At 43.0% G+C, this 10,963-nt stretch overlaps 1 protein-coding gene and 1 pseudogene across 3 annotated transcripts in view; one reads left to right on the forward strand and one right to left on the reverse strand.

The window, feature by feature from the left end:
* NRG2 (neuregulin 2) overlaps nucleotides 1–10,963 on the reverse strand; it is a 200,619-nt gene that overhangs the window by 71,462 nt on the left and 118,194 nt on the right. The window lies entirely within an intron of this gene.
* Nucleotides 5,189–6,378, forward strand: LOC101002588 (annotated as a pseudogene). Its single transcript, XR_004184005.1, has one exon. The product of XR_004184005.1 is annotated as a prostaglandin reductase 1 pseudogene (transcript).

A 10,963-nucleotide genomic window follows, 5' to 3' on the forward strand; every position in this document is an offset into this window, starting at 1 on the left:
GCAAGCACTGCCATGTTCGGCTAATTTGCGTATTTTTTTGTAGAGACAGGGTCTTGCCACATTGCTCAGGCTGGTCTAGAACTCCTGGGCTCTAGTAATCTGCCCGACTCAGCCTCCCAAAGTGCTGGGATTACAGGTGTGAGCCACTGTCCCCAGTCTTATTATGGTTTTGATCTGTATTTCCCTGATAACTAATGATGTTGAGCATCTTTTTTTTGTACATATTGTCCATCTGTATGTCTTCTTTGGAGAAATGTTTGTTCAGATCCTTGACTCACTTTCCCCCAGTTTTATTGAGGTATAATTGACAAATAAATTGTATATGTTCATTTTTGGTTGGGTCGTTTATCTTTTTATAATTGAATTGTAAGAGCTCTGTATAAATCATTGATACAACTCTCTTATCTGATAAAATTTTTGCAAAATTTTTCTCCCAATCTGTGGGTTGTCTTTTCACTTTCTTGATGGTATCCTTTGAAGTGCAACATTTTATAAAATTTTGATGAATTCTACTTTAACTATTTTGTTGTGGTTGCTCATGTTTATGGTGTCATATCTTAGAAACTATTATCTAATTGAATGTCACAAAGATTTATGCCTATTTTTTCTTCTAAGAGTTTTTTATTTTAAGTTCTTACTGTTAAGTCTTTGACCCATGTTGGGTTAATTTTTGTATATGGTATGAGGTATTCTTTTGCATGTAGATATTCAATTGTCCCAGCACAATTGTGAAAGACACTACAATTGCATTTTTTAAATAAATTCCGGCCGGGCGCGGTGACTCAAGCCTGTAATCCCAGCACTTTGGGAGGCCGAGACGGGCGGATCACGAGGTCAGGAGATCGAGACCATCCTGGCGAACACGGTGAAACCCTGTCTCTACTAAAAAATACAAAAAACTAGCCGGGCGAGGCGGCGGGCGCCTGTAGTCCCAGCTACTCGGGAGGCTGAGGCAGGAGAATGGCGTAAACCCGGGAGGCGGAGCTTGCAGTGAGTTGAGATCCGGCCACTGCACTCCAGCCTGGGCGACAGAGCGAGACTCCGTCTCCAAAAAAAAATAAATAAATAAATTCCTCCTAGTAATTCTTATGTGGATTGCAGTCTGGGAACCACTGAGTTAGAGGATACAACTAGGCTAGGATAGAACTAGTTTAGGCAGTGGGTGACAGAGTTTAAACTCTGGTGGTCATATCAAGAATTGAGATAAAAGGATGGATGAGAAGTATAGGGATAAAGGAAATGGTAACTTAAGGTGATGGGGTGAATGTGTGGCTAAAGATGAGAGTAGCTTTTAGCTTTTTTAGCTTAAAAAAACCAAAGATGATAATACAATTATTACACCTCTTCTCTGTGTACCCTTTTACAGCTTAAAACATGCTTCTAGATAGCTTGTCTCAATCCGTGCTCTTTAGTGAGATAGAGAGCGCATTACTGTCTTCACATAACAAATGAGGAAACTGAGGGTCCAAGATGTGGTTAGTAAGCAGCCCAGACAAGCCCCAAGGTTCTTAACATCAGTCACTAGAACACTGATAGAAGTTTGGAAAACATGGGAAAGAGCCGCTTGAGCTATTTAGACAGGTCGGATTTGGATTGCTAGCAGGAAATGACTAGCAGACATCCAGAAATGTAGGCCTAGAGTTGGCTCAAGAGGTCAGGGTTGAAGATGGGGTTTGAGGAGTCACTGTTGAGGGGTATCAATTTAGTCGTTATGGCAAGCAAGACTGCTAGAGGGAAAGTGTAGACAGAGGAAGGCAGAAGCAGAGAGATTTATGAGGAGATACTCACATGTAGAAGCCAGGAAGAAATCACTGGTGGAGAGGCCAGGAGGGAGAAAAACAGTGGATGGGGAAAAGTAAGAGGAGAACTTTCTTGGAAGGATAGGGTGGGTCAACAAGTAGCAAACACTGAATAAAGAAGTAAAAAAAGTTTTGCTTAAATCTAGCCATGCCTGGCTGCAGAAGTGAGTACAATGTGCTTCTGAAATGATTACCCTCCTAAAGGCAGAGAAGCCAGGCCAGGTTTCTGCAATTTCAGTACAGATTAAGCAGGTAATGCTGGGAGTTCTGAGCTTCCACTCAAAGTCAGGGAAATGGCAAGTATGGGATCACTAACCCACTCCACCCCACAACCCCTGGGGCCCCATACAGCCTTGTATCACTAGAAGCAAGAAGCACTTGCCAGGAAACTGGTCCTTATGTTTAGCTTGTATGCATCAGCTGCTTGAGAAAGTGATCTTTAAGGTTTCCTGAATCCTTGTAGCTAAATAATACTCTGGAGAGAGGAGGTGACAAGATGAGAGAAGTGATGTTTGACTGATCAAGCATTTGGAGAAAGTTACTGGATCCTCTCTGGTTACATATCTTAGCCCTCATGAGATTCGTTTTTATCAGGGTAGAGGTGGGTGTTAAGTTACATGGCTAAATTCCTGGCATTATGATAGTTTGAATCAATTGAACAGGGTTCTCTGAGCATCTAGTACATGCAAGCTAAAGATGGTGGAGGATACAGCAATGTTGAAGACAGTCTCTGTCTTGAGGAGCTCACAATTGCCAGACTAATGACAAGAGATGTGGTTTCTTGTATATACTTGGCATGCAAATACTTGGGAAAACAAAATTGAATTACAATATTAATACAGGACTCTAAAAGAGAAGCAATGAATGTACACCATGCAATACTAAGTAACCACTTCAATGACAAATATGTTGGCTATGTCAATGCACAAAGATTGTAAATAAAACACAGCAATTGGATTAGGCAGAGATCACACCAGAAACAGCTATGCAAGGCTCACAACCAAAATCCAAAAGACTGTAGAGGGCAGTAAGAGTTGACCTGTTTGGCATCCCATAAGTTTCGTTCCTGTAAACTTGCTTAGGTTCATAACAGAAATGAATTGTCCAGAAAATAAGTGCAATAGAAATGTGGAGGATGGAATGGTCATGGAGGAATGAGACCACAGGGAACATCTCAAACAGGAAGAATAGCATGTGCAAGTGTTCAGAGGTAAAGATGTATAGATTATATCAAGACATAGTGAGTAAATCAGCTTAGTTTGGAAATGTAGATTTAGATTCTGATGTGAAGGCATATAGGCCAATCTAAACTGTCTGGATTCAATTTTATAGGTTGAGGAGAGTTTCTGAGGGTTTTGGAGAGCAGTTCTCATTAATCTTCACAACTGTGAGAATTAAATGAGTTAAAAGTAAAAGTAAAGTTCTTAGAACAGAGATAAGTGTTTGTTTATTATTACTTTCAACTTTGCGGTTTGTCGCCCAAATAAGCCATTAGTTTCTTGAGAGTAGGGACTACATCTTCCAGAGAAGAAAGGAAGTAGTGGGAATCAGGTAACCCAGACACATAGGGTCAGAGAAGGCTTCCCAGTATAAGCCAGAGAAGGCTTCCCAGTATAAATAATAAACCTTGTTTATTATTACTTTCACCTTTGTGGGTTGTCTCCCAAATAAGCCATTAGTTTCTTCAGAATAGGGATTACATCTTCCAGAGAAGAAAGGAAGTAGGGGGGATCAGGTAACCCAGACTCATAGAGTCAGAGAAGGCTTCCCAGTATAAACCATGCTTCTCTGAGACCTCAAAGATTAATCAGGTTTAAAGAAGGGGGCATCTGGAGTGGAGACTGAGGATAGGGAAGACAGAATGCTCCAGACAAAACAAAACAAAACAAATCACAGCATATAGGAAAGCCCAAAGTGGAGAGAAAGTGTGGGAACTAACAAAAGCTTAACTACCATCTTCTGAGGAGGTATCTGTTTCAAAATCAAACGACAAAGTGATTACAGCAAGGCTGTAGGATACAAGATGAATAATACAGACGTCAATCGCTTTCCTATATATTAGCAGTAAGTGAGTGAAATTTGAAATGTAAAATACATTATCATTTACATTAGCACCATCTAAAATGAAATATTTCAGTATAAATCTAAAAGATATACAAGATCTATATTAGGAAAACTACAAAACTCTGATAAACAAAATCAAAGAACTAAATAAATGGAGAGATATTCCATGTTCATAGATGTGAAGACTCAATGTTGTCAAGATGTCAGTTCTTCCCAACGTGATCTATAGATTCAATGCAACTCCAATTGAAATCCAGCAAGTTATTACTATTTTGTGGATATCAATAAATGTATTCTAAAGTTTATGTGGAGAAGCAAAAGATCAAGAATAGCCAACTCAATATTGGAGGAGAACAAAGAAGACTGACACTACCTGACTTTGAGACTTTCTGTAAAGCTACAGTAATCGGGACAGTGGGGTATTGGTGAAAGAAAAGAACAATAGATCAGTAGAACAGAATGGAGAGCCTAGAAATAGACCCACATAAATATAGTCAACTGATCTTTGACAAAGGAGCAAAGGCAATACAATGGAGCAAAGATAATCTTTACACTCAGTGGTGCTGGAACACTATAGGTAACTTAGCTACCTGTAAAAAAATAAAAAGAATCTAGACACAGGCATTTCACCACTCACAAATATCAACTCAAAATGGATCACAGACCTAAATATAAAATCCAAAACCATAACACTACTAGAAGATAACATAGGAGAAAATCTAGATGACCTTGGGTTTGGCAATGACTTTCTATACAACACCAATGGCATAATATATGAAAGAAATAATTGATAAGCTGGACTTCATTGAAATTAAAAACTTGGCCAGGCATGGTGGCTCACACCTATAATTACAGCACTTTGGGAGGTGAAGGTCGGTGGATCACTTGAGCTCAGGAGTTTGAGACCAGCCTGGGCAACATAGTGAAACACCAAAACACTCTACAAAAAATAAAAATAAAAAATTAGCCGGGCATGGTGGTGTGTGCCTGTAGTTCCAGCTACTCAGGAGACAGAGGTGGGAGGAACATTTGAGCCCAGAGGGTTGAGGCTGCAGTGAGCAAAGATCATGCCACTGCACTCCAGCCTGGGTGATAGAGTGAGATTCTGTCTCAAAAAACAAAAACAAAAACAAAAATAATTAAAAACTCCTCCTCTGCAAAAGATAATGTCAAGACACTAAGAAGACAAGCAACAAACAGAAAAAATATTTGCAAAGGACACATCTAATAAAGAATTTTTATCGAAAACATACAAAGAACTCTTAGAACTCAACAATGAAACAAAAGACCCAGTTAAAAAATTATCAAAAGACCTAAAGAGTCCCAGCCGCCTTCCCCAGCAGTGGAACCCTCCGACTCCTGAGCTTCAGGATGGTTCGTACTAAGATATGGACCCTGAAGAAGCACTTTGTTGGCCATCCTACTAATAGTGACTTTGAGTTGAAGACAGCTGAGCTACCACCCTTAAAAAATGGAGAGGTCCTGCTTGAAGCTTTGTTCCTCACCGTGGATCCTTACATGAGATTTTTAGCCAAAACGTTGAAAGAAGATGATACAATGATGGGGCAGCAAGTGGCCAGAGTTGTGGAAAGTAAAAATGCAGCCCTACCAAAAGGAACTATTGTACTGACTTCTCCAGGCTGGACAACACACTCCATTTCTGATGGGAAAGATCTGGAAAAGCTGCTGACAGAGTGGCCAGACACAATACCAGTGTCTTTGGCTCTGGGGACAATTGGCATGCCAGGCCTGACTGCCTACTTTGGCCTACTTGACATCTGTGGTGTGAAGGGTGGAGAAACAGTGATGGTTAATGCAGCAGCTGGAGCTGTGGGCTCTGTTGTGGGGCAGATTGCAAAGCTCAAGGGCTGCAAAGTTGTTGCAGCAGCAGGGTCTGATAAAAAGGTTGCCTATCTTCAAAAGCTTGGATTTGATGTTGTCTGTAACTACAAGACAGTAGAGTCTTTGGAAGAAACCTTGAAGAAAGCCTCTCCTGATGGTTACGATTGTTATTTTGATAATGTAGGTGGAGAGTTTTCAAACACTGTTATCAGCCAGATGAAGAAATTTGGAAGGATTGCCATATGTGGAGCCATCTCTACATATAACAGAACCGGCCCACTTCCCCCAGGTCCAAACCCAGAGACTATTATCCTTCAGGAGCTTCACATACAAGGCTTTGTTGTCTACCGCTGGCAAGGAGATGTCCGCCAAAAAGCTCTGAAGGACTTGCTGAAATGGGTCTCACAGGGTAAAATCCAGGACAAGGAATATATCATCGAAGGATTTGAAAACATGCCAGCTGCATTTATGGGAATGCTGAAAGGAGCTAATTTGGGGAAAACAATAGTGAAAGTATGAAAAAAAGGACACATGGAATCTGGAGGCCATTTAAATGATTACTTAATTTGTTTTTCACCATTTAGCAAAAATGTATACTACCCTAAATGTCTTAGAAACAGTACTTGTAATGAGTTTGATCTACTTAATAAAATACATTTAAGTGGTTAAAAAAAAAAAAAAAGACCTAAAGAGGTACCTTACCAAAGAAAATATACAGATGGCAAATAAGCATATGAGAAGATGCTCCACATCATATATCATCAGGAAATTGCAAATTAAAACAGCAACAAGATACTATGATACACCTATTAGAATGCCCCAAATCCAAAACACTAATAGCACCAAATTCTGGTGAGGATGTGGAACAACAGGATCTATCATTCATTGCTGGTGGTAATGGTAAGCAGTATAGTTACTTTGTAAGACAGTTTAGCCGTTTCTTACAAAACTAAACATACTCTTACCATATGATCCAGCAATTGTGTTCCTTGGTATTTACCCAAATGAGCTGAAAACTTATATCCACAGAAAAACCTGCACAAGGATGTTTATAGCAGCTTCATACATCATTGCCCAAACTTGGAAGCTACCAAGATGTCCTTCAGTAGGTGAATGAATAAATAAACTGTGGTACATCCTGACAATAGAATGTTATTCAGCATTAAAAAAGAAATGAGCTATCAAGCCATGAAAAGACATGGAGGAAACTTAAATGTATATTACTAAGTGAAGGAAGCCAATCGGAAAAGGCTACATACTGTATGATTCCAACTATATGATATTCTGGAAAAGGCAAAACTATGGAAACAGTAAAAAGACCAGTGATTGCCAGAGGTTGAGGGGAGGGAGGGATGAAGAGGTGAAGCACAGAGGATTTTTAGGGCAGCAAAAAATACTCTGTATGATACTATAATGAATACATGTCCTCATACACTTGTCCAAGCCCATAGAATGTACAACACCAAGAGTGAACTCTAGTGTAAACTATGGATTTTGGGTGATAATGATGTGTTAATCTAGGTTCATTAGTTGTAACAAATGTACCACCGTGGTGGGGAATGTCGATAGTGGATGTGATTGTGCATGTGTGGGACAGGGAGGTATGGGAACTTTCTGTGCTTCTGCCCAATTTTGCTGTGAACCTAAAACTGCTCTAAAAAAAGTACATCAATTAAAAAAAGCAATTGACAATTATGAAGCAGTGTTTGTGCCACATGCTATAACCCTTATTAAAATGTATCTTGCGCTCTTCAGGAGTCTCCTAGGCACTCTGCGGGAGATAGCCCTGAAGTGCAGGGATAGAGCATGAGGGGCACAGGGCGGAAGTAGGTTACCAGGACTTGCTAAGAAACACTGTTTCCTGTCCAGCTCAGCCATGAGTTAGCTCTGTAGCCTCAGATGGGTCTCAGACATTTCCTCTCTCACTCTGTAGCCTAGTTTCCTCCTCTCCAACAAAAGCCTTCGATGGACTATACCCTTAGCAAGGCCCCTTCCAGCTCTCATGTCCTATACCTGTGCTCAAGGGCCAAAGAACTTGGGAGCTCTGGCCCTTTGGTATGTTAACTTGAGAAATAGCCCTTAAGATCAACCTCCAAGGGCTCACGCAAACCCAGAGTCCTAGTTTTAATTCATAAGGCCTGACAAATGAGAGACAAAGAAAATCCTGAGGGCTGATGGGACCCATTTGGCCTACTCGGGACTGTCATACTTGGGACTTCCAGGCCTCCTGAAGGGAGCAGCAACTCAGCCAGCTATATGAGCACTACTCAAACAATACCAGGTGGGTTGATGCTGCAAACAGCAGTCCTGTTGGTCATCTCCCTTGTGCTAGATGCCAACAAAGCTAGGTGGAAAGACTGGCTCTGACAGCTGTAGGGAGCAGTACTGTGCCAAGGAGTTTCCAGCTTCAGGATGGCAAGAGGAAGCAGTGGAGAAGTTGGCAAGCAAACGTGGCCTGGTCCAGCCCTCCCCAGGATCACTAGGATGGATGAGTAAGACCTGGTCCCATGTTCTGTTGCCACCTCCCACAATCCTGCAAGCCAGGCAATGGAGGGATCTTTGAGGGACCCATGATCCTAGATGGGGGAGAGCCCCTGGCTGTCTGGGCTCAAGAATCTCTGGGGGATTGCCATCTCTTTTGGTCAGAACTGAACTCTCTCACAAGAGTGCTAAATCAATTCAGCTTTGATAAGAATAAATCTTTTTGGTTTGTGAGACAATACCAAAAGTACATAATTTCTGGTAAAGGAGAAAAAGAAAAATACCCTGAGTATTTTTTTTAAGGGCAATGAATTATGCCTTCCTTGTTGGGTTCTACAGATGGAATTACTCAACCGGCTTGTTCTGTTTTAATTAACCCAGCTAATAACTTCCCTGCTGGATTCCCTTGTTCATAACTTCTTGATTTCACATAATAACGTGTTTGTTTCTTCCTTTGTGTTCTAATGAAATGATAATAACCTTCCCTGGCATTCATTTCATCCTTAATATCCGGAGATTTCATTAATATAAACCCTCTTTCCATCTGCTCTTGCTCCCTTTTAAAGGAAATATTTCTGTGTCCTCTTTACTTGTCTTTTTTGGGGAGGCTCAGCTAATCTTGTCTTTCCTCTAGAAAGAATCTTTCTGCAAGGCTTCCCTGGGCTGTTGGGGCTTGGCACAGGCTCCCTCAGCCACCTCCCTTTCCGGGGCCTCGCTGAGGTCTCTTCGCTGCTACTTCTGGGACAAAGACCACTGCTCACTTGGAGCCTGGATCTGAGGAACGCAAAGGCATTAAGTTGCTAATACATTTTTGGAATGGGATCAAGGTAAGAAGAGTGAAAATGACACAGGTGTGGGGATCTCGAGAAGAGATGCGGATTGCTGCCTAGGGCTGGCCCGAGTCTCAGGACAGTAGGACACATGAAGCCTGGGAGCAGCCTGCAGGGAAGGCATGGGGAGGAGGAACAGGAGGATAGCCCAGGGCTCAAAGAAGATGTGAGGCTAATAAAGGTATTCAGATGAAGTAGGGGTGGTGGAGTGTGTCAGTTCATTCATGAGTTCTACTGTATGGTTTTCTTTTTGTTGTTTTCTTGGTCAGGAGCAAAATCCTGACTACCAGGGTAGAAAATTCCCTATGAAGCTATTGTCCTGTGTTCTGACTGAGGCTGCACCATGCAGCCATCTGCATCCCACAAATTCTGCACTCACCTCTCTGTTGTCTTCCACTGCTCCTCAGCTTTGTCAGTGTTTACTGGACACTCATGAGGCCTGAAAACACGGTGCTGGGGGGACCTTCCTCCACACTCAAGGAGCTTCCACACTGGTGGGAAACTGAGATGGTGCTCCCCAAAGCGCTAACAATACCAAATCTCAAGGGCTGGTGCCCACTGTGTACCCTGAAGGGCTCAGAAGGGGAAGCTTGCAGCTAAGTGGCTGGGTTCAGTTCTGTCCTGGTAAATATTATCTTTGGTTTCTACTACGATCTAGACTAGAAGCTCCCTCCAGAGGTCCTTCTATCTGTAGATAAGCTAGCCCCCAGGAGTAAAACAGTTCAGGCTCTTGAGCCAACTGAGAGAGGCAAAAAGTAGAGGTCCTGCAGACGAACCAAGCCCTGGGACGTACAACCGTGCTGGCAGAGGTCACGGGCAGTAGCTTGCAGCACAGGCTCTTGAGGTCTGGTAGAGGACCCTGCAGGGATGGGGAGCTTAAGGGAAGATGTTGGCACTCTTCTGATCCATCCAACCTCACCTGCCTGGCCAGCACAGACCTCCAGGCCCCACCTCTCTACCCACTCCACAGGGTCTTCCAAGCAGCCCATCCATGGATGCACGGAGGCAACTCCTGACAGCTGGCCAGCTCCACTCTGGCTGCCCAGGCAACTTTATCTTATTTCCTTCCAATTCAGCCCCGTGCCACATGCACTCAGTAGGTGCAGGCAATGTAGCTGTTGCAGCCTCTGAGTCACCCCATTGCCCCTAACACAGCAGCAGGGTGTGGAGAGAGCCTAGGGCCTTCCTATGACACAGGAAGACAGCAGAAGTACCTTTAACACCCGCAAGATGAACACCTGAAGACTTGTTTCTTTGGTCCCCAAGAGGTAATGTGTCATGCCACACATGCTCTGGCTGCTCTGCCAGGGTCAGCATGGCATGAGCATGAGCCTCTTTACTCCCTGCACTTGACATTTGTCTCTATACTTTCTGAGCCTGGTGTGGATGCTGACTAGGGAAGGATGGCCCCACAGAGGCAGCAGAGGAGGAAGTGCTGGTATGTGAGCCCTCTGCAGGGATCAGGGCACACATAGTACACATGGTCGTGCTCAGTGGCATCTGGTCATATAAGCCTGGCTCTCTATGGTCTGCTGAGGTAGCCACCCCTTTCTGATTCTCCCTGCTTGTCAGACCTCAGGCTGGCTGCCATGAGTGATGATGCTATGCTTATGGCCTCAGTATGGCTTGCATCAAGTGTGCTGCTGAGTAAGAATGAGCAGGGCCCCTGTGCATATACCTTTGGGCAGGAAAACAGTCTACCTCTGCTTTTTCTGCTTCCTTACCTCCTTAGGCTAGAAGTGGTCAGCTTCCAACCTCCAGGCTCAGGCAAGGCTGCCTCTAGCCCAAAGGTGATACATGAATGTTCATCTATCAGTTCATCCATAACTTCCACTGTCTGGTTTTCTTCTTTCCTGTTGTCTTGGTTGGGTGCAAGTAAATCTGTCCAGCGATTGAACCCCTACTCCCTCCATGGATTGAACCTCCATTCCCCCTCCTTTGGGAAGT

The sequence above is a fragment of the Papio anubis genome, chromosome 5, assembly GCF_008728515.1.
Source record: "Papio anubis isolate 15944 chromosome 5, Panubis1.0, whole genome shotgun sequence".
NCBI classification, from domain to species: domain Eukaryota; kingdom Metazoa; phylum Chordata; class Mammalia; order Primates; family Cercopithecidae; genus Papio; species Papio anubis.